Raw genomic sequence first — 24,427 nt, forward strand, 5'->3', positions numbered from 1 at the left:
GGCGAGTGAGGCTGTCTCCGAAGATTTCCAATTTAATAATAAATCATTGGTTTGCCACATAAGGGTAAACTAGCAATACATAAATAATTATGAGAAACTAGCTTTTGCCCACGGCTTCGCCCGTGTGCAATTCGGTTATCGCGCGCTGTTCTCTCAGGAACTGTGCATTTTTCCGGGATAAAAAGTAGCCTATGTCACTCTCTGGCCCATAAACTATCTTTATGACAAAAATCACGTAGATCCGACGCTCCGTTTCGACGTGAAAGACGGACAAATATACAAACACACACTTTCGAATTTATAATATTAGTATGGATATACTCGCTTATCTTATGTCTTGCTGAGTCCTCATGGTACTCTACTGTACTACTTTTAAGAGAAGATCAGAGGAAGTTATGAATTAAAATGACTATTTAAAAATTAGGTGTACAGTTTTACAAACACTTTAGTCTAATAATTATCTTGAGCCTTCTGTTCGTCCATTAAGATCATAAACCTGGCAAAAAAGCGGGGGTTATCAGTTACTTAGCTATCAGTCATAAGTGCGATTGTGCCGAATTCCACTTGTGAAACATATTCGATTATACGTTACTATGATACAGATACAACGATTATACAAGTATAATTTAGGTGCTCCGATTAAATTGGGGTCTACTGAATTACTGATATCTAGGTACGAAGTCAGATTGATAAAAGTATATCTAAGTCATCTGTTCCTTTTCAGATCTGATTTACAAAAGTGCCGCGTTAATTACTTACAGATTGATAAAAGTATATCTAAGTCATCTGTTACTTTTCAGATCTGATTTACAAAAGTGCCGCGTTGTTTACTTACCCCTTGTTTCACCATCATTGATTAAACTTTTCTGTCGGATAAATGTGGTACCGTCTCTGTTTGTTTTGTTCGAATAGTCTGAGACGGCATCACATTTATCCGTCAAATAAAATTAATTAATGGGCGGTGAAACAGCCCCTTAGTGGAGAAACTTAGAGAAAGACCATCAATTATTCTCCAGATTTGTATACTGCGACTTATTTACGAGTAAGTAAGTAAGTAAGTAGTGAAAAAGTGACGTCTAGATTAAACTCGGAGCAGAGCTTCAATCCTCAAAAATGTAGAGAATGGTCGCGGAGAATGTGGACTCCACTTTTTACGCGTCGCTTATGTAGAAAAAAAAACCGCTGAGTACCCACACAAATCTGAAGAGTGGCTGTCTTACTTAATATCGAGGGTTGTCGCATTCGTGCATTAGGTTGTTGTGAATTTATTTCTGTATTTGTAATTAAAAACATCAGTATAGAAGTTATATGCTTCATACTGCATATATTGAAAAGACTAAGCTAAGCAAATGCTCTACATTTAAAACAAAGATTTCATGTGCCCAGTTGGTTTAAAGGGCCCTTTCCTTAAACACTCATTGACCTCGGCTTGCCCTCCGTAAAATTGAGTTAACACGACAGTGGCGCCGACGCATCTTGCATTTAAATTTTACCATTTGTTATTATCTCCTAGAGTGACTCATTTACAATTACGCAGGATGTTGATAATGTCCTTTTCATTCATTAATTACGACTTTACAAGCGTAATTTATAAACTCGAATAATTGTTTCGCTATTTATAAATGCCAGCTGGAACAAATTTAGAAATGAGTAAGGAAGGAAGTCCGAGCATTTTGTTCGTTCTTTTCCAAATTATCTCTGTATCGTAAACAAAGGAACGTACAGATAAATGATGTTTGGATTAGATATGGAAGAAAGCACTCAACGTTAGCTATCATGTCTGCCGGCTTTCTTATTTAATAGCATGCAAACAATACATCAACTATCGTTGTTTGAAGACGAAAAATTCATGCTCGGAAATAATATTCTATGTTTGACGTCAAAATGTCTTTCAATAACGAAGAAAACCAGGTAATTAGTGACTCTATCATAATTATACCTATGTATTTCGATACTATGATCATGGTTTAGGTCCGAAACAACATTTTGAAGTTACAATTCCATTCAATTTCGTATTGAAGCGCAATTTAAAAGCATAACCAGCGACTCTACAATTGAAGTTCAAATCCAGAATCTGCTTCATAGAGTCGACGACTCTTTCGTAGAAAGAGCACGTTTAGAGAGTGTCAACAAAGCATGCTCTTTCCTTTTCTCCCCCGTGCGTCTACGCTGTCTACGGGACTATGGGTTTTTGTTTGTTTGTGGCTATTGAACGCCCCCACAAGCCAGCAACGCTCCGAGCCCATGACTGTCTACATTTACATACATTGTTGTAATAACTACTTATTCGTGAAATGGATATTCGAACTCACCAAGTTTAACGAGTGGAAATCCAATTTACATCCGTTTTGACCTGATGGTCTTTTCATCACATCACAAATCATCAGTATAAATCCGAGAACGCATAATTTGCCACTCATTACCAGACTCAGTCTGGCCACTGAACACGATCAAATCACAAAAGCTGCCTACGTGTCACTTAAGATCACAGTTGTAACCGGTTTATGAAGTAGGAGAGTGTAACATAAACTTTGATGCAGTTGAGCTTGGTAAAGCGCACGGGCGTCGGTCAGGCGAGTCGAGTCGCAGCGTTGTCTCACTCACGCGACGCGCTCGGCACTGGCGCGGGCGCGCGGCAAGGAAAGGCGCCCCACCAACTGGAACTCCAACTTGCCCGACACCCCGGCAGCGGCAGGCTTCGCTGCCTCTTTTTCTAACATGCGCGTGCGCCGATGTTACGTTTACTTCGACACTAAAGCGTTGCCTCTATTTTATTTTGTTTTGTTTATTGACGCTTCTAAATGAGGGGCCATAAAGATAGAAACGTAGCTCGTGGAATAAAAAATTAGGAGACCAGCATTTGAAACTGCTTAGGTGATGCTTTTAACCGTTTTAACTATTTCGACTCTATTGCGTTGACCGATCTTCAATAGCGTAGAGACATGTAGAGAGCAGTAGAGAGCTTCGGACTACGGCTGCGTATATCGCCTAAGATTTGCTACGAATTTTCATAGTAATTATTATCTAAAATGTCACTGTTGCTGCCTTGGCATTTAGTTTTTTAATCTACTCATAATAATACGATATATCTATAGGAAGATCCCTAGCTCCCTAGGTCCCTAGGCCTGGGGCCTATGTCCAGCAGTGGACGTCTTTCGGCTGACATGATGATGATGATGATGATGATGATGATAGGAAGATGCATAACTAGTAAAATATCGTTTGTACCATAACCAATAAGTATAACGTTGTAAGTGTGACAGATGTGGCCATACAGCTTGGTCCCCTAAGTTGCGCTCGCGCAACGTAACCCTCGTGCGCAGGTAGGAAAAGGACGAGGAGAAACGGGACGAATAAATAATAATTGTTTTTGAAAGAACGAGAAATCCGTTTTAATATTTGAGAATAGTAATAAATACCTAATTACTTACATCCTTGTTTACGCGTAACTTAAAATGTCTCGGACTTATGCAGGTGGTTACAATTTGCAACATTATAGCTAATTTGCAAATGATTAATACCCATCAAACGTGTATGACAGCTTTTTTACAATGTAAACTAAAATAAAAATAAAAGCACTAAATGGCATTTTGATAAGGTAATAGTGTGCCGCTGACTTCACACCAGTGGCTACGGAACCCTAAAAATTATCCGAGCCAGCTCATCAGTCTAAAACGAGAAAATGCCTTAAAATCAAACGAAGGCGTCATCAGTTCTACGGTTCTACTTTATACAGTCTACCAGACTACCTGTTTCCCATGGGAGTGTACCTATTTGGAAGGCCCAAGGTGCTCAAATACATAAATCGGAACGCGCTTTAACGCCTTTGACAATAGAGACGTGTTCTGGTACATTTGGTCACCTTGGTCGCTCTTATATTTGACGCTGACTGTACTTGTCAGGCGCTACTAAGGACGGGACTACCTGAGATTATGCTATTATGACTACGATTGTGATAATTCAAATTATTATAATGCCCGCGTGGAAGGAATCACTTCTTATTTTACTTATTTGATGACCGAATAGTCTAGTGGTTGTGGTTGTGGACCTATGAGGCTATGTAGAAATACAATACTAACTAAGTAATATTCTTTATTGAACGCTACAAATAAATCCAGTGAATTTATAAAAAATAAAACGAGGATGTAATGTATTAATTTAGGTATACACTGTGGGTATACATGTGTACCTAACGCTTACCTATCCGTTGCGTCAGTACCCATGGAAAATTTTATATTAGCTTTGTTTAGTTCGGAATTAGGGGAATTGGTGTAAACTGTTCAGTAATAATTATTTATGTGTTTATTTATCAAAATGCCACTATAAGCGCTGTACAGTAAAAGTGAATACCAAGACCTGTCTTATTACACACGAAAAAGAAAGTGGCTCTACCATGCGTGTAAATAAGAAACTACTGGACTATAACGAAGTTATTGTTATTACCCGGAGCGCACTGCATACTCCACTTGTGTTCATATTACCTAATACCTACGTATTACATTATTAACATGACAAGAGAGAGCTTGTATCATCGCAGCGCTATCCACGTGCGCTGTAGGTGGTCCGCGAAACACTCTACCTAATTAAACCAGCTCTCGACATTAATAATAAATACAATCTATGCCACCAACAATACTAACTAAGGTATCTATCTTTACAATAGTGATGTCTCATTCCGGGTTACTCTGTATTTATCGTCTGTTCGTGCCATTTGTCAGATTTGGACACGTGCAAGAGCAAAAACTTCCCTTATTTAGATGTACAAACAAATATGTTTTGTTTAGTTATTAATGGGTACTTGTATTGTTAGGTTTGCGAGTACGTAGCGGGAGGTACACCACCGATAAATTTTAAAGCAATGCTTTTTGGAATTTGCCATGTTTAGTAAGTACTTACACACAGGCCATTGCGATGTCAGTTCTAGACAAGGAATGTCTTGTAAGTTGTAACTTAACTCATTGCTCGCGATTTAGCTAGTCTGTGAGCGGCATTTATAATGACGTACGAGTATTTGATATATAATTAGGTACTTATATTCGTTCCTACCCTTTGTTTTTTGTAAAACATATTTCGGTTCCTAGAATTGGTGAGTAACGTAAACGTCATAATATTAAACATGTATTAATCTTCATGATTTTTATGATTCGAGAGTTACACATAAACTTCTAAAATACCAAAGAAAATGATCAATACTTATCTGTAAAGTTAAAATGTTGCCTTACTTTCCAATAGTCTTAAGACAAAGGACCCCTCATATATTAGTTTATCTATAGGTAAGTAAGTTCTGAACAAAGACAGTCTCCGTAATGGTTGTTTGTCTACGGCAACGTTATGTTCGACTTTGTGCAGAATAATGTATTAGGAAAGATAAACAGAAGAGGTCGAAGATGGAAGATAGGCCGAGCAGGTAGTGTGGCTTGGACTGCGGCGCCCGTCGCCCTGAGGTGGGTTATCGCCCAAACTATTTGTCACATTCACATTTGCGTATTATCTAGGCGTGCCTACATTTTTCGTACAAAAAGAAAAGGTAGGTACATAAGAATAACTAAATGAAATATTTTTTATGAACACCGTTCTTTGTAAAATATGTATACTTACTCAGTTTCCAGTTTTTATCAGATCGAGATGGGGTAGATCTGCTCATGGTACCGGAATTACTCGTAGTCGCTGTACTTTGGCCCCGAATTACGCTATCTGATATGAAACGGTTTACGATCTCGTTGGAGGCGATTTGCATATCAGTGTCGGGTGCGGGCGGATTACTTATGTACGCCTCGAGACAGGGGACAATATATTCAGGCGAAGACGACGGCGCTTTTGCCGCCTACAGAACCAGCCTTACCTACCGATGTACAAAACCAAGCTACTAAATACATATATCAAATAGCAAAACCGGATGATGCAACTAGATATTGAACTCAAGTAAATATGAAATAACATCTTGCGAATAATATTTTTGCGATTACAGCCGCCAGTTTAAAATGAAGCGATCTTGCAGTGAATTAAAAATAAAATAAACGATGGAAAAGCAATATCTCGAACTCTGTGAAAATAGTTATCTGCCGTACGGCGTGGCAAGGGAGCGCTAGAGATATCAGTCGGATGGGGCTTTGCTAACGACATCGCCCGACGTTTCACTCCGCAAGAAAGCCGGCTACATCTTTTCTCCGTGGACCGCCCAGATAAGAAGGCACCATTTGTCATTACCATATCTCGCCCGTGTCGGTTCGTCGCCCTTAAATTAATAATTTTCTTGCTGAAATATAACAGGAATCATCGTTTGAAAACACTTAGGCTTTGAAATAAAGTTCACAAATTGCCTTAACATAGACAGCGTGATCGTATATGCGTGATATGGTATGATATGCCTTTTACGTAATACATCACAAAGAGGTCGAGTTGCATTCCAACGGTAATTTCTACGGTTCATGGTCACGAACTCTACTTAGAAACAGACCGAGCTTTAGACAAATTATTTCTACACAATGTTTCAAATTGATACTTTCGATATGCCTGCCTTTGAACCAAGCCGAATAATTCACACTTTAACCATCTAATTGAGCACAGAGGGGATTTTTATGTTTACGTACCTAGTATCCATTTTTTGTTTCGATTGGTTGGACCTATAAAGGACAAAGTGTAGTGTAGGAGTAGAATACAGACTCCTAATATTTATTATAAATGCGAAAATTGGTGAGTTGATAGGTATGTGCTTCCGTGAGTGTGTTTGTTACTCCTTCGCGTTAAAACGGCTAGACGGATTTAGATAAAATTTGATATGTAGATAGCTAGACGTATGGAGTAACACATAGGCCACTTTTTAGGGTTCCGGAGCCAAAATGGCAAAAACGGAACTCTTATAGTTTCTTCTTATAGTCTGTTTGTGTGTCCGTCCGTCCGCGGCTTTGCTCAGGGACTATCAATGCTAGAAAGCTGTAATTTTACACGGATATATAAGTAAACTATGCCGACAAAATGATACAATAAAAAATAAAAAAAAATTTTTTTAGGGCTCCCTTTTTTTCCTTTTTTTTCTCATAGGTACAATCCTATAGTGTGGGGTATCGTTGGATAGGTCTTTTAAATCCATTCGGGGTTTGCTAAGACGATTGTTCGATTCATGGATTTTTTTGCGTAATATTCAACTTTAAAGTGCAAATTTTCGAATCGAGCGTCCCCCCCCCTCTAAAATCTAAACCGCTAGGTGGAAAAATTTGAAAAAAAATGAGGAAAAGTAAGTAAGTATATCAAACATTCAAGGAAAACTATAACGACTAAGTTTGCTTGAGAATTATTAGTAGTTTTACTCTTAAATAGCAGCCTAGGGTATAAAATATACCTTAACTTGGAAGTTTCCGTATAAAATAATCCGTATAAAAATCCTTAGAAAAATATTACTTATTTTTTTCGTAATGGCTACGGAACCATATTTTGTGCGTGTCCGACACGCTCTTGGCCGGTTTTTACCTCAATATTTCTACGTTATCGGAATAAAATCCAAAAATGACAGCCGCTGGGATTAGAGATGTCGGTGGCCGATCGTAAAATCCGCCAGATCACGATATTCCTAGGCATATCGTGAAATGGCGCCATTTCATGAATATGCTAAGGGAATCCGCCGTATCGTTCAAACGTCACCGTTTAACGATTTGCCTAGTAATGCTTAGGCAGATCATGAAATTCCTAGGCATATCATGAAACGCCGCCATTTCATGATTTGGCCAGTTTAGGCAGATCACGAAATACCTAGGCATATCATGAAACGCCGCCATATCGGCTCATTCGGCTCGTGCGTTGTGGTCAGGTCACAATACTTACTAACCACTCCTCGCTTCACTCGTCGTACCTAAATTTTCTTTTTTTCGGCATATCACGATGTGCCCGGCATAGGGCTAGGAATATCGACAAATGCGTTGCTCTAATCGATCTGCCGTATTGTTTTTCAGGAACATCGTGATATGCCTAGCCAACTTTTAGGCATATTATGAAATGGCGCCATTTCACGATATGCCTAGGAATTTCGTGATCTGGCTGATTTTACGATCGGCCGCCGACAGAGACATGGAATCTGGAACTGTTAAACCTAATGTTTTATGCGTGTACGAAGCCGCGGGTAGGTAAAAGTTAGCGTAATTTTATGAAAAAGGTAATTCAAACATCCGTGGTGCACGCTCACAAATATAAGATCTACCCACCAATTGTTAAAGACAAAGGCACATTCCGGTCCCAGTTTGTCTGTCCTCGCGCTTTGATTGTGTCGATAATCTTACGGGGTCGCCTACGGCGGTTTGCCGATACGCACAACAATTAATTAAAACTAATACTGGTTGTTTGCGCCGCGTGTAACACAATGGCTTCCTGCCTACATACTTACATTCAATCGACAGTTTCAATGAACAACGCCTTGACGTTGTAACGAGTCTTTATTGCACTACTTGACACATCGACGACGGCGTGAGTAGACTGTTAGTTCTCTTTTAACAGACTCCTAGTAAACACCGCAAGGCTTTTGCGTCGTTATAGGTATGAAACGCAATTAAGAGCTGTTTAGGTTGTGATCTCAGAATTTGTTCCACAATGGGAACGTTTCGGTTAGCCACAGAGTATGCGAGGCATCATTAAAACGGGGCTCTACACATTGCGCGATTACAGGTGCGACACAAAGCGAGTCGCGGACGCAGCCACTGACGATCTAATTCCAAACAAATGCAAATTGAGCGGGCGCGGGAACGTCCGTCGAGCTGGACATCCGCTTAATGGCGTCGCATTGTGCTCGGTGCGCTAATGGCCGCGTAATTGGCACGAGGTCAGACCCGGTCAGCCGCCCCACCTCACCTGCTCCTGGACTCCTACTCTCCGCTGCTCGCGTCAGCTCGATCTCTGATCCCATCACACGTGTCGCCTCTCATCCGTTTAATTCCATTACACAGGTAATTAAAACCAAGCCAGTCTTAGATTTCATAACAGCACCGCGCACTCAGTTTGTTTACAGAAACATTACGTGCCAGGGTTGTTTATGTGCAGTTTCGTATTAACGTCAATTTTATCGCTAGCAATCCAATTTCTGACAAGCAAGCTCTCGAGGCGACCGATCTGTTGGAAGTAGCTTGAGTTTTAAATCCACGCCAATTTTATGTACCAAAGTACTGCTTAACGTGCTGCATTTATATTTTCTATGCATTAAACTTAGCCCATATCACAAAAAGTAAGCATTGCTTTAAATTGCGGGACATCACTTGGATTTCAGAGAAGTACTTACTTAGTCTCAAGTGTTAGTTACTTAAGCAAAACATTATACCCACATTCGTGAAATAGAGCGGTATGAAAGAGCTCTGTTTTAGTTTTGTTAAATTATGTGAATTGAGTTTAATCATTAAACTAGACAAGTTCTTAAGAGCTAAGAGCAATTGCATTGTCGTGATACCTACGCTATCCGCAGTGACTGGAAGTGTGCAGTTTACTACGAATTTCATTGCATGGAGATAAAGTTTAGATTGGGCGATAACGAATGCAAAATAACAGGCGGCCCTTGCGTGTCGTTTGGCTTGTCCTTGTTTCGCCGCTCGCCGCAGGAAGTGGCTCGTTGTGCAGCACTGACCCGTGGCCAGCGACCGCAGATACTTTTAACAAAACTACACGGAAAATTTTAGATAAAAACAGCAGTTTCATTTAGGTACTCCATTTGCTGTATAATTTTATCATCCCATGTAACATCCAACGCTGCTAGAGGGAATTTGATACAGGTAATTGTGCTGAAAGTAGCTATAGTTAACGACATTCACCCACTTTTCTATTTGCATTGTAACCTCAAATATTTGTTTATAAACGAACTGCGAGCCGCGGCGCTTATTCGTTAAATCTTGTAGAAAGTAACAGTGATATGTATGTGATGAACGTTGTAGCTAAATAATATTTGATGCATTAAGTAAGTTCTAGCGGTTTCTCGAATTACTAGCGACGCTCGGCCACAAACAGTTGGAGTCAGTTAGACTTATTTGTTATTTGCCTGCTGTTATAATGTAGTATTTATTGGCCAAAAAACCAGGGTTACTAACATAGCTTAGCGAATTAGCAAGCTAAAGTGTTACGTTATAGTGCATGACCGATGGCCGTTTGGCCGTTGCGACAGATTGCTTCTTGTGTAAAGATCTCAACTCGGCAAACGTTAGGATGCCCTGCTGTAGCTGGGTGGAGCGATATAATAATAAAGGCCGCGAGCAGTGATCGTTTGAGGAGAGTTAAAGATCGAGCTCATTGGCGTGCCAATGGAGAGGCCTATGTCCAGCTGTGAACTGGTACGGGTTGAGGTGATGTTGAATAGCAGTTTATATGTCATGCCTGTAACAAGGAATTGTTAGCTTTGACCTGATTTAAAATAATCTCATTATTTATGTATTACCTTTTACCTACCTACTTAGATATTTTTTTATTTGTAACGTTAAAGAAAAATAGTTGTTCTGCTCGGAAAGTATTAAAAAGGCGTTTGCGTGTATTTAAAAGTGTTCAAAACGGTTTAGGCTACTTGCACTTCAAAAACTTTGCTTTAGGTAGGTACTTAACTGTGACCCTAGATTTTTGAGGTCCTACTCCTACATAAGCGTGTGCGAAAGGGATGATTTTTTGTTTGAGATAGTAACTAGTAGGTCTGAGCTAGTGCGCTACGGCTTCTGAAATTTGAAAACTGGCAATATATCGACGAGTGGAGCCGCGGGCCTCCTCGCTCCCACGCGACGCACCGCTTCTTATCGCGACAATTAAATCGCAACGACCCGCGACAGGCTGTCCCTTCTCCCATATCCGCCGTAATGACAACAAAACGGCACCCGGTATAAGCATTACGCCATCATTTCTTGGTTGTGGAAATATCTTTAATTAAAAAACCGGCCAAGAGCGTGTCGGAGACGCCCGAAATAGGGTTCCGTAGCCATTACAAAAAAAATAAGTAATATTTTTGTAAGGATTTCGTATTTTGTACGGAATATTCCAAGTTTAGGTATATTTTATACGTTAGGATGCAATTTACTACTCATATAACTACTCATAATTATCAAGAAAACTTAACCGTTATAGTTTTCTTTGAAAGTTTGATATACTTACTACCATCCTGAATTTTTTAAAAAATTTCCACCCACTGGTCTGGATTTTAGAGGGTGACGCTCGATTTTAATGAAAATTTGCACTTTAAAGTTGAATATTTTGCAAACACATCACTGAATCGAAAAATCGATTTAGCAACCCCCTAATGGTTTTAAAAGACCTATCCAACGATAACCCACACTAGAAGGTTGGATGAGAAAAAAAAATCACCCCCACTTTACGTCTACTCTAAAACATTTTTTTTTAATTTTTTTTGTACCATTTTGTCGGCATAGTTTACATATATATTCGTGCAAAATTATAGGTTTCGAGCATTGATAGTCACTGAGCAAAGCCGCGGACGGACAGACAGACAGACATGGCGAAACTATAAGGGTTCCGTTTTTGCCATTTTGACTACGGAACCCTAAAAACATTGAAGCGATATCACTTATGTGGAGTGGAGTCGATAGACTTAAACACACTCAATTTCAGGTTGTTCCGGAGTTCTATTGCTAGGGAATGCCTTAATTAAAATATTGTTTTTAGTTCACATAAAGGCTCAAGGCATTGTGTTAAATTAAATTAGTGTCTATGGTGGAGATCCTTTTGTTTAATCCAGAAGGTGATAAACGCTATGATGCTGAATCACAGAGCCAAGGATTGTTACGCAAGTGACGTCTAGTTCTGTTCTGTAGAGGCGAAAACGTGGCCACATTAGTTTACAAGAAAATTTCAACGATTTCATTTCTATTGCTCTTATTATCTTTCTGTGAAGTGAACCTTCAAACACTTCAAAACGAAATGCTTTTAGAATAAAATCATAAAAAACTTTAAGTTTATACTTATAAAAGTGATTGTAAAAAGGAGAGACGTATATATACATTCATGTGTGCAACAACGGTATGTACTTTATAAAAAATATAAAGTATTATCAGTTGCATAATAAAGTGTGGGTAAAGGCAAAATTTTATTAAAATTCGTGTAGGTGTTTGGGCTGCGTTCGCTTGTATGCAAGCTCGTTTCGTGGTGTAACCTGTTCTTCTGATTTGCGGCTGACAATTAATATCGTATCTTATGTTGTTTGGTTGGTACTTTGTGTTATAATTATACCGACACTTGAAAAGCAATTTAACTGGTTATTGAGTTTATTTAGAGTAGGAGCAGACAATCACGCAACAACGCGATTTTTAACAGACTTCAAAAAAAATTCTTCCTGTTAGGGGGTGAATAGGGGATGAAACTTTATATGGAAAATCGTCATTGTTGAAGATAAATCGATGGTTCTTTATGAAATTTGGCATTTGGACACGAGATAAGAGATAAATAGATATTTATCCGTGCGTTTTTTCAAAATTCTTCCTGTAAGGGGGTAAAATAGGGGATGAAACTTTATATGCAAGATCGTCATTGTCGAAGATAAATCGATGGTTCTTTATGAAACTTGGCATTTGAGCACGTGATAAGAGATATTTATTCGCGAGTTTTTTAAAATTCTTCCTGTGAGGGGGTGAAATAGGGGATGAAAGTTTATATGGAAGATAGTTATTGTCGAAGATAAATCGATGGTTTTTTATGAAACTTGGCATTTTGGCACGTGATAAGAGATAAATAGATATTTGTTCAAGCGTTTATGAAAATTTTACCTGTGAGGTGATGTTAGCAGAGGGGATGATGCAGTGTTAGCAGAGCCTTCTAAGCTCAAGCAAAATGTACGCAATGTGGGGTCATTTTAGGTGGCTTATTGACCTAGACAGTCAGACATGAAAAATTATAATTTTCTGATTTTTCTTATTTATTGTGCTATAAGAGCTACCTTTATGCAAAATTCCAAGTTTTCAGGACAGCCGGAAGTACCCTATTACTTTTTCTGTTAAGGCGATTTACATGGAAACACCTTTTTAATGACTGTAGCTTTTAATTGCCTTGACTTAGAAGTTTGATTTTTTCACAGCTTTCGGGACTATTGACCTGAGTTGAGGGTTTCAATTTCAACTCGATACCGATACTCGGCGCGTTTACGAGATAAAGGGTCTTGACAGACAGACGGACGGACGGACAGCAAAGTGATCCTATCACTTCTTTCATTTTTTCTTTTGAGCTACAGAACCCTAAAAAAACATTTATTCCGGCGCTTTCAAATTTCGACCTATTTACTTGAAAAAATGGGGATGAAAGTTCTTAAGGAATTCCAAACAAATACTATAAGTATATTTGTCGGAAATATGTGTAGCTATGCTTAGTAAACATGCCGTCTTAATTATAATCCTACCCTCCTAACTTACAATAAAGGACGTAAGGTGTCAAGAGTTCACTATGAAAATTAAGCAGCCCTTTTATGTTGGCAGGGTAGAATACACTTCGTATTGCTAAAATGTGGCTTCCCGCAAAATATTTATGTTTTACCAAAGAACATGGATGGATGGATTGAAGAACAAAAAGAAATAGTTTATATTTATAGCAATGTTTTAAAATAGATTATTTACAGTAAACCGTAGAAGTTTCTATGTGCTATTATTGGCAAAATAGGAATCCTAAATAAATTAAATACTTCCCAAAGTTACTATTCCACGCGGACGAAGTCGCGGGCAAAAGCTAGTATATTAAAGGTAAAATAGTAAAAATACAAGGATAACGTGTGTACGTCAGTTCCTTAGCACAACAAGTAACAAGCTGGTTGCTGTGTCAACCATTTATTATTCGAACTTTGTAATATGATTACATTTCATATATATATATATATATAGCCTCTAATAGATAAAATCTCTATAATTATTTTAGAAATGTATGGGAAACAATTTCGGACAAATGATTATGGTTACAAAGCGGTATTATTATAAATAATCGAATAAAAAATTGTATATAAGCCAATACGGACCCCTTCGTAGTAGGTATATGGCCTGGTGTTAACGAGTTACGAGTGATCGATCGAGCGCCGCAGTGCCAGTCTCTCGACACCGTGTAGCCCAGAACTAACATCACAAAAAAACATTAAATTTATAAAATCAAAAAACCCGACTGCCAAAACTAAAAGTAAGAAAATAAGCATAGTGGTCGAGAACACTTTTAAGTAGCTACATAATTTAAAGCTCAACAGTCGGGACCCATTACTAAGAATTTTTGAGCGCCACGGTTTAAATGGGTCCCGACTGTTGAACTTTAAATTAGCTACTTAACAGAGTTCTCGACCACTAGGCTTATTTTCGTCCTTTTAGTTTTGGCAGTCGGGTTTTTGATTTTTTTAATTTAATGTTTTATTTTACACTTTTTTGATATTTATGTGAAAACGGTAGATTAAAAGTACCTATTATAACCTATATATATTTAGAATGGGCTAATTATTAGCTTTCATTTGATATCCATATTGTTACAATACAACATTTTTTTCATTCCTCCGCCATATTTTTTTTCGCAGACGCCATATTGAAATATTATATAGCCTATGTCACTCCGACAGTTATGACGAATCCAATGATACCTCATACGTTAAAATCCATCTAGCCGTTTAGGCTGCAGCGAGGACCAAAGAAATGAACATACCTACCCACATACATACATACGCTCCAAAAACATAACCCTCCTTCGGGCAGTCGGGTAAAAATCAGGCTTAAAGCGCTTACCGTGGTCATAATGTTCTAGCCATTTAGGTAACATTTAATTTAATTTCGCCACCAACATAAATTCGATAAACTTTTTTAAATAAATAGGTTGCATGATAAGGTTGCAAGGGTTAAAATAATTATATTTAGGCTGCTTAAATATGAGCTAGTAGAATATACACAGAAGAAATCAACGTATATTGTGAATATATGTAAGTTAAAGTAAAGAAGTTACAACCATTACAAATTACATACTACTTTCTCAAACTGCGTATTGATTGTATTTACGTAGGTAGGTATATTTTGAACTTAGTTTCACTATCTTTCCTATTTTGAGCGCTCTAGATCTCTGGAAATATTTATAATCGAACAAAAGACGTTTATTATTATTTATTATTTTTATTATTATCTCATATTTCAATGATAAACGGCACTTCCGTGGTTTGGTAAGTGCAGTGACAATGACTGCTTGTCTCACAGAGGTCGGCGCGGGCGCAGCGTACCTAATGCGTGTAATTAATCTACAGTAACCAGTGCCTGTGAGAGAATCAACTAAATGGCTAAGCAGTCGTGAGAGTTCGCAGCAACAAAAGTCGCAAAATAAAGTTTCCCACACGTGGCATTATATTTTCGTTGGGAATTGCATTGTGTCAACGATAAAAACTCTGTGTTGGGAGTAATCAGGTAGGACAGGGAGATATAAGGACAATGGGCAATTTTCTTCTATGTTTTACGGTGGCATAAAACAATGCCTGAACTAGTAAGGTAGGCTTGACTCTGCTTCTTATATGTATGTCTAAAATTTCAGTCTTTTCGGCTTTTATAATTACCTATTTTTTAGTTGTACCTATATATTTCTTCGGCTTGGAAAAGACAAAAATCATTGAAAATAAAGTGTTGTTTTTTTGGTTTTAATAGAAATTAGATAGGTACTAGTGAATTAAGCTATGGGTTATTTGATTTAGCGCAAACATTGCTGTGGTATTATTTGGCTGTAATTGAATAGACAACTGTGGTTTGTTTGCGGTTTAGCCAAATTAGAGAAATAGAAATACCTACAAAACTATTTTCTATTTCTAACGCCTACTTTTATTGGAAAATTCACTGGCAATAGAATGATTCACATACTCTCTCACGTATCTGATTCACACAGCGATTGGGCGAACAATCAGTGTAAGCAAGTCTTGTTTTTAAATGAAGATTATTGTCGTGTAGAAAACTCATTTCGGCCTAGATAACGTTAATTTGTATCGTGATAGAGTTGTCACAGTTTAGTCCGGTCGTCCAGGGTCACACGAGTCTTATTCAGATGAGGACAATGACAAAAGGCCATGCCTAATTCAATACTAAGTACGTCCGCTGTTTCTCTTTGAATGCGTCCCGTTTTCCAACGTTTTGTGTTTCATTGCAGTCGGATGTTGTGATGTTCATGTTGATTCTATAATTGTTGAGTATTCACACAGGTGCAATTACAACGTCAGCTCCGGTGTAGTTTATACGCGGATTTCGATATCAGCGTGCGTGATTCACCGAGAGTGCTCGTACCTGAACGTACGTGTTGTCTTAATTCGTTATACTTATTAATTATTTAACCGCCCTGGCTTCATACGGATGTACTCACTAAAAAAAAAATGAGACCAAATCGTCCTTGAAAGCATTTTCTGGCTCAATCGCTCGGTATATGGATTTTATCCGCTACAATTTTTTGAACATTTTCTTTCATACGACATACGAGAGCATAACAAAAACATAACAAAGAAAAAACCAGCCAAGAGCGTGTCGGACACGCCCAAAATAGGGTTCCGTAGCCATAACGAAATTAAGCAATATTTTTCTAAGTATTTCGTATTTTATACGGAATCTTCCAAGTTTAGGTATATTTTATACCTTAGGCTGCTATTTACTCATAAACTACTAATAATTCTCAAGCAAACTTAGCCGTTATAGTTTTCCTTGAAAGTTTGATACTTATACTTACTACCATCCTGAATTTTTTCAAAATTTTCCACCCGCCGGCTTAGATTTTAGAGGGGGGGGGGGGACGCTCGATTTTAATGAAAATTTGCACTTTAAAGTTCAATATTTGGCAAACAAATCACTAAATCGAAAGAATCGAAAGAAATCGAAAAAAATACCTATCCAACGATACGCCACACTATAGGGTTGGATGAAAAAAAAAAAAACCCCCACTTTACGTCTATGGGAGGAACCCTAAAAAATTTTTTTAAAATTTTCAATTGTATCATTTTGTCGGCATAGTTTACTTATATATCCGTGCAAAATTACAGCTTTCTAGCATTGATAGTCCCTGAGCAAAGCCGCGAACGGACAGACAGACAGACAGACATGACGAAACTATAAGGGTTCCGTTTTTGCCATTTTAGCTCCGGAACCCTAAAAAGAATGAACTACATTGCAATTGGTTATTTGTAACTAAATTTCATATACCTATTTAAATACTTATCACATTCTTGTCAATTGGGCAATGTGCTAATTATTTTGTATTTCCAAAGTGCTAGAAATTAACATTAATTGTTTGCTTTTAAGCAGAGCAAAGCTTTCGGCCACTTGGAGTCCGTCACCGTCCGAGGTCAAATATTATTTCAGTGGACCCCGACCTCACGTCGGCTTTATAGTGCTATTTATGGAAAATATTATTCATGGAACAACAACGCAGGTACCTACATTAATAAATAAATTACATAACAGACTTGACGGTACTGGAATTGAAACCTCACGTAACTATTACCTTCCTACATTTCGAGTATCCCAACTAGTTTAATAATGTTGCCATACCTGTACCTAAATACCTGGTCATTTTAAGTCGGCATTAATTAAAAGCTAGTTTTAGCTAGTGTTTAATGCAGGTATGTAATTACATAAATGGGTATTCCATCAATTTCAAATTAAAATGAACTACATATTAAGAAAATAGCTGTCTGTCCACGTGGAGTCCTGTACGATGTTACAGCAGGCAGCGGTTGTTGTGAAATCATAAGTCGATAGTGAAGACGCACTGGAGCGTACCAGCGTTTAACGTTTAACCTAAATTGTTTGATTGGTTACCGCGTCTATACTTGGCTCTCGCTGAGACCTTAGGCGTCAATAGACTGGCTCGTTTGTAGCTAACACGTCATGGAAATCATGCTGCTAGTAAAATTGGTTGGATTGGAAGGATAAGATGGCAATGGCACCTACACGATACGACATCTACGCAACAGACGGCGGTGTCGCGACATCGTGCAATGCTGTCACTATTGTGACTACCTTCCCACGTTAGCTGCAGACGCTACTATTAAACATCGTTTATTGTGTCTTTTGAATGTGTTTCGTTTTTTTGAAGGACGTTTTAATAAATCACCGAGCGTGATGCATTCACATTTAAAATTAAATTGTTGGTCCTATTGGGTATAACTAACAAGGCCTTTGGAGGACATTCAATAACTACATATTATATTAACAAGATAAGCATATTTTTAAATTTATTGCTGTTATTAATAATATTTTAGCTTCTCTTCTTGGAACAATATCGTAAAGCACGTTCGTCTAAGCCTGTGTCCTAAGATCTACAAACAAACGAAAAACCTATTTGCATAAGCGAATTCGGCGAACACCGGCGGATTATTTAATGAGGCGTTCTCCTGACACGACCGCTTGCAATAAAACGCTTTAGTGGGAATTGCTCATCTATTAGTATTTTACTATCTATACCTATGCAGGAAAACTCATTCTGTATTCATGAGATCAGATAAACTTAGTGTTAAAATAAATAAAAGCTTGTAATAAATAGCGAATAGTACCTACACTATTCGTGTTACATCACTATTTAAAACTTTTAAATTTAAAAGTGTTAAATGTAAACAAAAGTGGCACGTGTTTGCGGAATGTCTAAATCTGTCGATATAGTTTCTAGGCGTTTCCTTATTATGAGCGTAAAGCCGCTTAGTGGGCGAGCGTCTGCGCCGCGAGGTACCTTACACTTCCCGAGACCAAAATAATCCTCAATCGACGGTATCCGTTATTGAATGACGAGTATTGCTGCTTCTGCGTTGCTTGCTAAACAATCGCCCGATCCAGAAATGATATTGAGATATTTTAGATGCATGATTAAGACATACCTTTTTTACAATGAATTAATATGTACAATATTATAAAATTAAATAAATTACAGCGTTCTTAAAGCACCACTCCTATTAGTAGCGAATAAATGAAAACATTCATAATCATAATAACATTAGCATTTGAAGCATTAGTGCGTAATTGCGTTAACATTATGTACCAATCTAATTATGATATGTAGTTAGCTGGCAATGATCCCTACAATTTTAGTATTAATAGGAGTTGTTTTCTGATAATGAGAATTATTAAATATGAATAGTAAGTTAACTCTCACAGAGGCGCGTGGGCCGCCCGGGACACTAACAGCCATCTAATAACTATCGCGTGACCTATTCACATCGGACGGTTTTCCCTCAAAACCATGACATTCATAATTGTTCGTCAGAGGAAAATTATATTAAAAGACTGGCTCGAAATGACGCTGCTAATTTTTCCCCTTTGTGCCATCACGAACGAAGAAGTGTGGGTGAATGATAATGGTTATTGCGATTGATGTAAAGATTCGACTTTTTGCATGGTACGAGTACACGAAACGGATTGTGTATTTCAATTACTTAACCAGGCTTTATTCGTCGTTAAATAGAATTTAATGCGGTTTTAATGTTTGTTGTGAAGCGGGCAGCCGATTAGCCGCACAATCGGCCGCGTGATTCTCGTATTGCGATAAATAAAATTGCTTTGGCGTGCAGAGACAATGGTGATGGCCTCTGCACTCCGACGGGCAACAAAACGGTGCTCAATCTCAATTAAAATCTCAGGCACAGAAGGTTGCTACGCACTAATTAGACTTAAGTTACCCAAACTATTCAGACAGGTACCTTACAATAATTTACGCTGCATATTATATCCAAATTTATTTTTAGTATTACGGTAGGTTAGTGTTTGAAGTGATGTATTTAACAGTTGAACATATAAGTACAATATTATGTTATGTTTTTTACAACACACGTCAAATTAGACATTTACACTAATTAACACTTCAATGATAATAAAATTGGTGTGAAATAAAACAATTAACGTAGAAATAGTAATGGAGACTAACATTTTTGTCCTTTAATCATATGTTCTTAGAAGGTTTAAGTTGACGCGTAATAACAAAAAATATTTTTGACATTGACTTTATTATCCAGAATCTCATGCGTTGTGCAGCATTCTGGTTCCGTATGATGTTGGCCGAGGCCGACCCTTCAATTAGTACCAGCCGCCAAGTAAACAACAAAAATATTGATGATCCTATCAATTACATAACACACGCTTAGGTATTGTAATTTGACCTTTCCAATTTAGAATAAAAAATATTGTTGTCGTATTCGCCAATTTGTAATTATTTTTATACTTACCTATTGTGTTGTTGGACCAAAATGAAATCGAAAACTTGACAATAATATAACGAGGGAACGAAAATTGCTTGGAATTTGTTCTCGTTGTTATTGAATCAGCAAGTCGAGTCTCAGTGGCGGTACAAATTGCTGATTACAAAAGAGCAGCAATTGAGACGTCCGCGTCATTCTCGCAGGAAGCTGGCACATTGAAACTTATGAGTCTTACAGCTACCCGATGCAACGTGGGCAAATCGCCATTCGTTAGGTATTCAGCGCGCTCGCCTGTGCTAGACTGCAACCTAAAAACGATGGTGAATGGGCCCCGCCTGACCCCAAAACGTTGTGTAAACGATTAGTCTGCAGACGCCGACGTACCCGACTGGCTCACGAGCGGCATTTGTTTAGAAATATCGTGCCGATCTGTCGGGTGCCAACTAAACTTGAACCTTCGTAGTATGATTCACTTCACTACGCTTTCAACCCTTGAGTTGTATTCTTGCGTAGAGCATCCTACAAGCGCTAACAGCTATATAAATGCTTGGAAAATGAAACATTTTGCTGTCATTAAAATGCCAAATGGATGGATACTAACGTACCTAAGTTTTATAGTGTCCGTTAATCATATGACGTTTACTTTTTTATGTAGGGATATTTTTATAGTTTCTAAAATTTTGTAAATAAATCTTGCAACAAACCTTACACGTTTTTGATATGCTAGCGAAGAACCACACTATCACTAAGTGCCACCAGAGAGGAGGTACATACGGTAAAACAACGGTCAGAAAAGTAGGTATGTACGTTGGTCCCTTTAGTAGGAACAAAAATGTAAATAAACACAATACGCGCCCTTTTCACCAGTTTTTGTGTTTTTTTGTCCCGACAGGGATTATTTGTGACGCCATGTCTGTTTTATCGAACGAAATAAACAGAGCAGGAATCGCTGATATCTGTCAAATAAGGTAAAAGGAATCTCAAGGGTAAATCAAGTAGGTTATTAATTGGCTAATAGGAAGTTTACACTACATAAAATGTCAAAAAAACAATATGAGAATCCGTTAAATATTTACAGATGAGTGCTTTAAGTAATTTTACACAGGTAAAATAGCGTTCCTACATTTACATATATGTAAAAGGTATTTGAGTGAATTTATTGCGCTATAATATCGTCAGAGGCCACTCAAATATAAAAGTATTTTTTATTGAATCAGCATATTCGTACGCCGACGGCAGCTGAAGGTATCGTGCTTAAAATATTATCGTAACGTTTATTTAATGGGTCACGTATAAGAGTTCAAGACGTGGTTATCTCTGTGATAAAATGAATAACGATACACTAAAATAAGGAGGTTTTGTACGCATGCCTAAAATACGAAAATTGGTAGATGTGCTTAATTTTGTTTGCTACAATTCCACATAAGTGACCTGTACTAATCAATCAACTTGAAAAAAATCCAATTTTCCACTTGACATGTTTACCGTACGTCGCGTTAAGGGTCCTGCGCACGGGTGGTATTTTATTTTCAATCGCGTGTAGCTATTGCATATGTGTGGGCCGCTAAAAGAAAGTCGATAATGATTATTACTTTCATGCCAAATAACGCTAACCAAACAATGGTATCAAACAATGCAATCATATCTGAAGAGAAAGTGGTTATGTAAGATGAAAATTGTGAAACAGTTTGATGGCAAAGTTTATCAGTGTATCTTGCTTGTTTTTTACGTGGAGGATGACCGGATAGAAAAGGAGTCAAAGGCTGTTATTCTTGTATTTAAATGGTTCGTGGGAGATTTATTTATTTGGCGTGTTGAGAGATGGGTCTGCCGGTTGTGGGTAGATAAGTGAAAGCGCGGGCGGTCGGAGGTCGTCGCCGGCGCCGGCAGCCGAGGCGGTTTTAACATAATATGACACTGTTTATGTGTTCCCTTCACTTTATAGTGTATCGTGATCCGTAAAATTGTAATTAGTTGCTTTTTAAGACGGAGAGTTTCTCAAGTCAAACAATTAAGGCGAGATATTTTTGGATTTCTACGAGTACCTGTAATATATAAATAATAAACGCATGCATGAATTAATTCCGTTCTTAGTAAATATGGTATGAGGCAGTAGCGTTCCCTTTTCCGCAACTCTACGACACATTACACATATATTGCGTGGATTTATGTATGTAATGAAATGAATAATAAAAATATGACTCAAGATTTTGCTACAAGGAATTAAAAGATTAGGATCTATGTATTGCATCCTATCTGCTGTGGATTCTTATTGGAACATCAGAGCTAAAAGAAGAGCCAAATTATTTTGATTATCAACAACAGCATTAAAATATTACTTACTTCTTCTGCCTGGATACTGCGACACTAATAAAACCTCACAAATAGAAACTACAACGTCAAATCATCCCTTTTACTAGTGTAAAAAAATGAATCCTCAAGTATGCAAAAAATGCGATGCGAAATTATTATAGTTTTTTGTTAGGCCGGTAATATACCACTAGAAATCGCAAAAATTGCAAACTAATTGCTGGTGTTAATTTTTTTATATTATGTTTGGACTATTACTAGTAATGTAAGTATATATGCAGTTTGCAACTTCGAAAGACCAGTGCTAACCTCGTAAGTCGCAACATGTCTTGACTAAAAGAAGAAGGTTGTTCCTTAAACCGATGGAATTCAAATAATTCATAAACATATAGGTAAGTATGGCTGCGAAATTTAAAATCTCTAGTTCCAATGGTTTAGACTGCGTGGTCACTGTTTTATAGGTAGGTACATATAATAAGATCAGGAAACATTGATCCTACCACAGTTTCTAGTCTATTATTAATTGATGCTCTACATCGACCGAGTGACTATATGCATAGAATAGAACCATTATTACAGCAATTTTGGTTCAAACTGCTGTATAACACAGCAATTATGCTTGATTAAGAAAAAATGCTAATTAAAATTCATGCACCAACCGTGAAACCGCCGTTATGTTACGGCTTGTGATGTTCTTTATAAAATTGGGATCACTTCATGGGCAGAGGTATTTCATTAGCGAGGTGCAACGAGGCACAAATTGGTCGACGCAGTCGCGCCGGACCGAATCTCATTAACGGGCCAGATTGATAGCCCCTGTAAAATGGTTCAAATTATTTGACGCTACATTAATATTGAATATTCAAGCCGAGCGACGGTCCGCTTAGAGAAGTTCGTGATGGGCTTTTTTCTATCCAGTAAACGTAACTTGCTTCGCTATGTTACTAATAAACGCCTGTAATAATAAGAGAATAAGTATTCGGAGCTATTTAAGTCTGAATATTATATTTTTGAATGGCTTAATATTCTGATATTGCTGTAATCATCGCATCAATTGCCTGTTATGTTGTTGTTTCAGAAAAGTGCCTTCTTATATACATAGAACGGGTTCTGTTGTGTCTAAAGGTTTTCTAAGAAAGGTATTTTCTTTGTCAAAAACGGGTTTACACAGAACTACGCAAGGCTATTTAAAATCGTACTCGTATAATGATTAATTTCGCACCTAGAATACTAAGAACTCAGCGAATATTATAGTGGCATAAGTCCACGAAGTACTTAAAAGTCACGTACCGATGTGTAATCTCCCAGTTGAAGCGTACCACACATCTCACCGCCGCAGGGCGCGGGCGCTACAAGATCAATCGCTGCCTACAAATTTCGGTCAGCCAGCAGCAGCATACGCGATGGCCACACATACAGTCCATAATGTTAATAACAATGAATACATTTCGTATTATTATATAATGATACACTACACGACAAAGCACTTAAACAGTGCGATATTACCTGAACCCATTTCAATCCGTGAAATTATCCCCTGTAATAGAGTAATTTATAATTTTTAACATTAAACGTGTATTTTGTATGCTTCAGATGATACTTTATAGGTAGTAGGTATTTACGGTGCATAGCCCTGCGCCGCCCAAGTGTGCCGCATCAAATCTCTTCGAGCCCAATTTAAATAGGTAACGGTTTCTTACGCAATGGAGCATTGACCTGCGTACCATGTTAATAGGCACAGACGTTCAAAAACGCCTTGTACATCATTCAACTTTTAATTAACACTGCCCGTCCTCTTTACGTGATGCCATTTTGCATCTTGCAAAAATAATTTTGTCTGTCACACTTTCAGCTTTTTGTAGGTATGCATTTTTTTATCGTATATCTTTGGATTTTGCTACATTACAATTGTAACAGTGATTTAAATTTAATTTTAAGTACTTTAGTTTATCTGTCGATTTTTCACCATGCCAATTGAGTACAGGTGGAAAAAATCTTCCCCTAGGTAGG

General features: G+C 37.8%; 1 protein-coding gene across 3 annotated transcripts in view; it reads right to left on the bottom strand.

Annotated features, from left to right (window-relative positions):
* LOC141437612 (semaphorin-1A-like) overlaps positions 1-24,427 on the bottom strand; it is a 143,156-nt gene that overhangs the window by 14,141 nt on the left and 104,588 nt on the right. Inside the window, exon 1 of one of the 3 annotated variants that reach the window (XM_074101057.1) lies at positions 2,313-2,658. The exons of the other annotated variants lie outside the window; for them this stretch is intronic. The gene's annotated coding sequence lies outside the window, so the exon portion shown is untranslated. Of the gene's footprint in view, positions 1-2,312; positions 2,659-24,427 lie in introns of those variants that run through there. 3 annotated transcript variants of the gene reach the window in all.

The sequence above is a fragment of the Choristoneura fumiferana genome, chromosome 18, assembly GCF_025370935.1.
Source record: "Choristoneura fumiferana chromosome 18, NRCan_CFum_1, whole genome shotgun sequence".
Lineage (NCBI taxonomy): Eukaryota > Metazoa > Arthropoda > Insecta > Lepidoptera > Tortricidae > Choristoneura > Choristoneura fumiferana.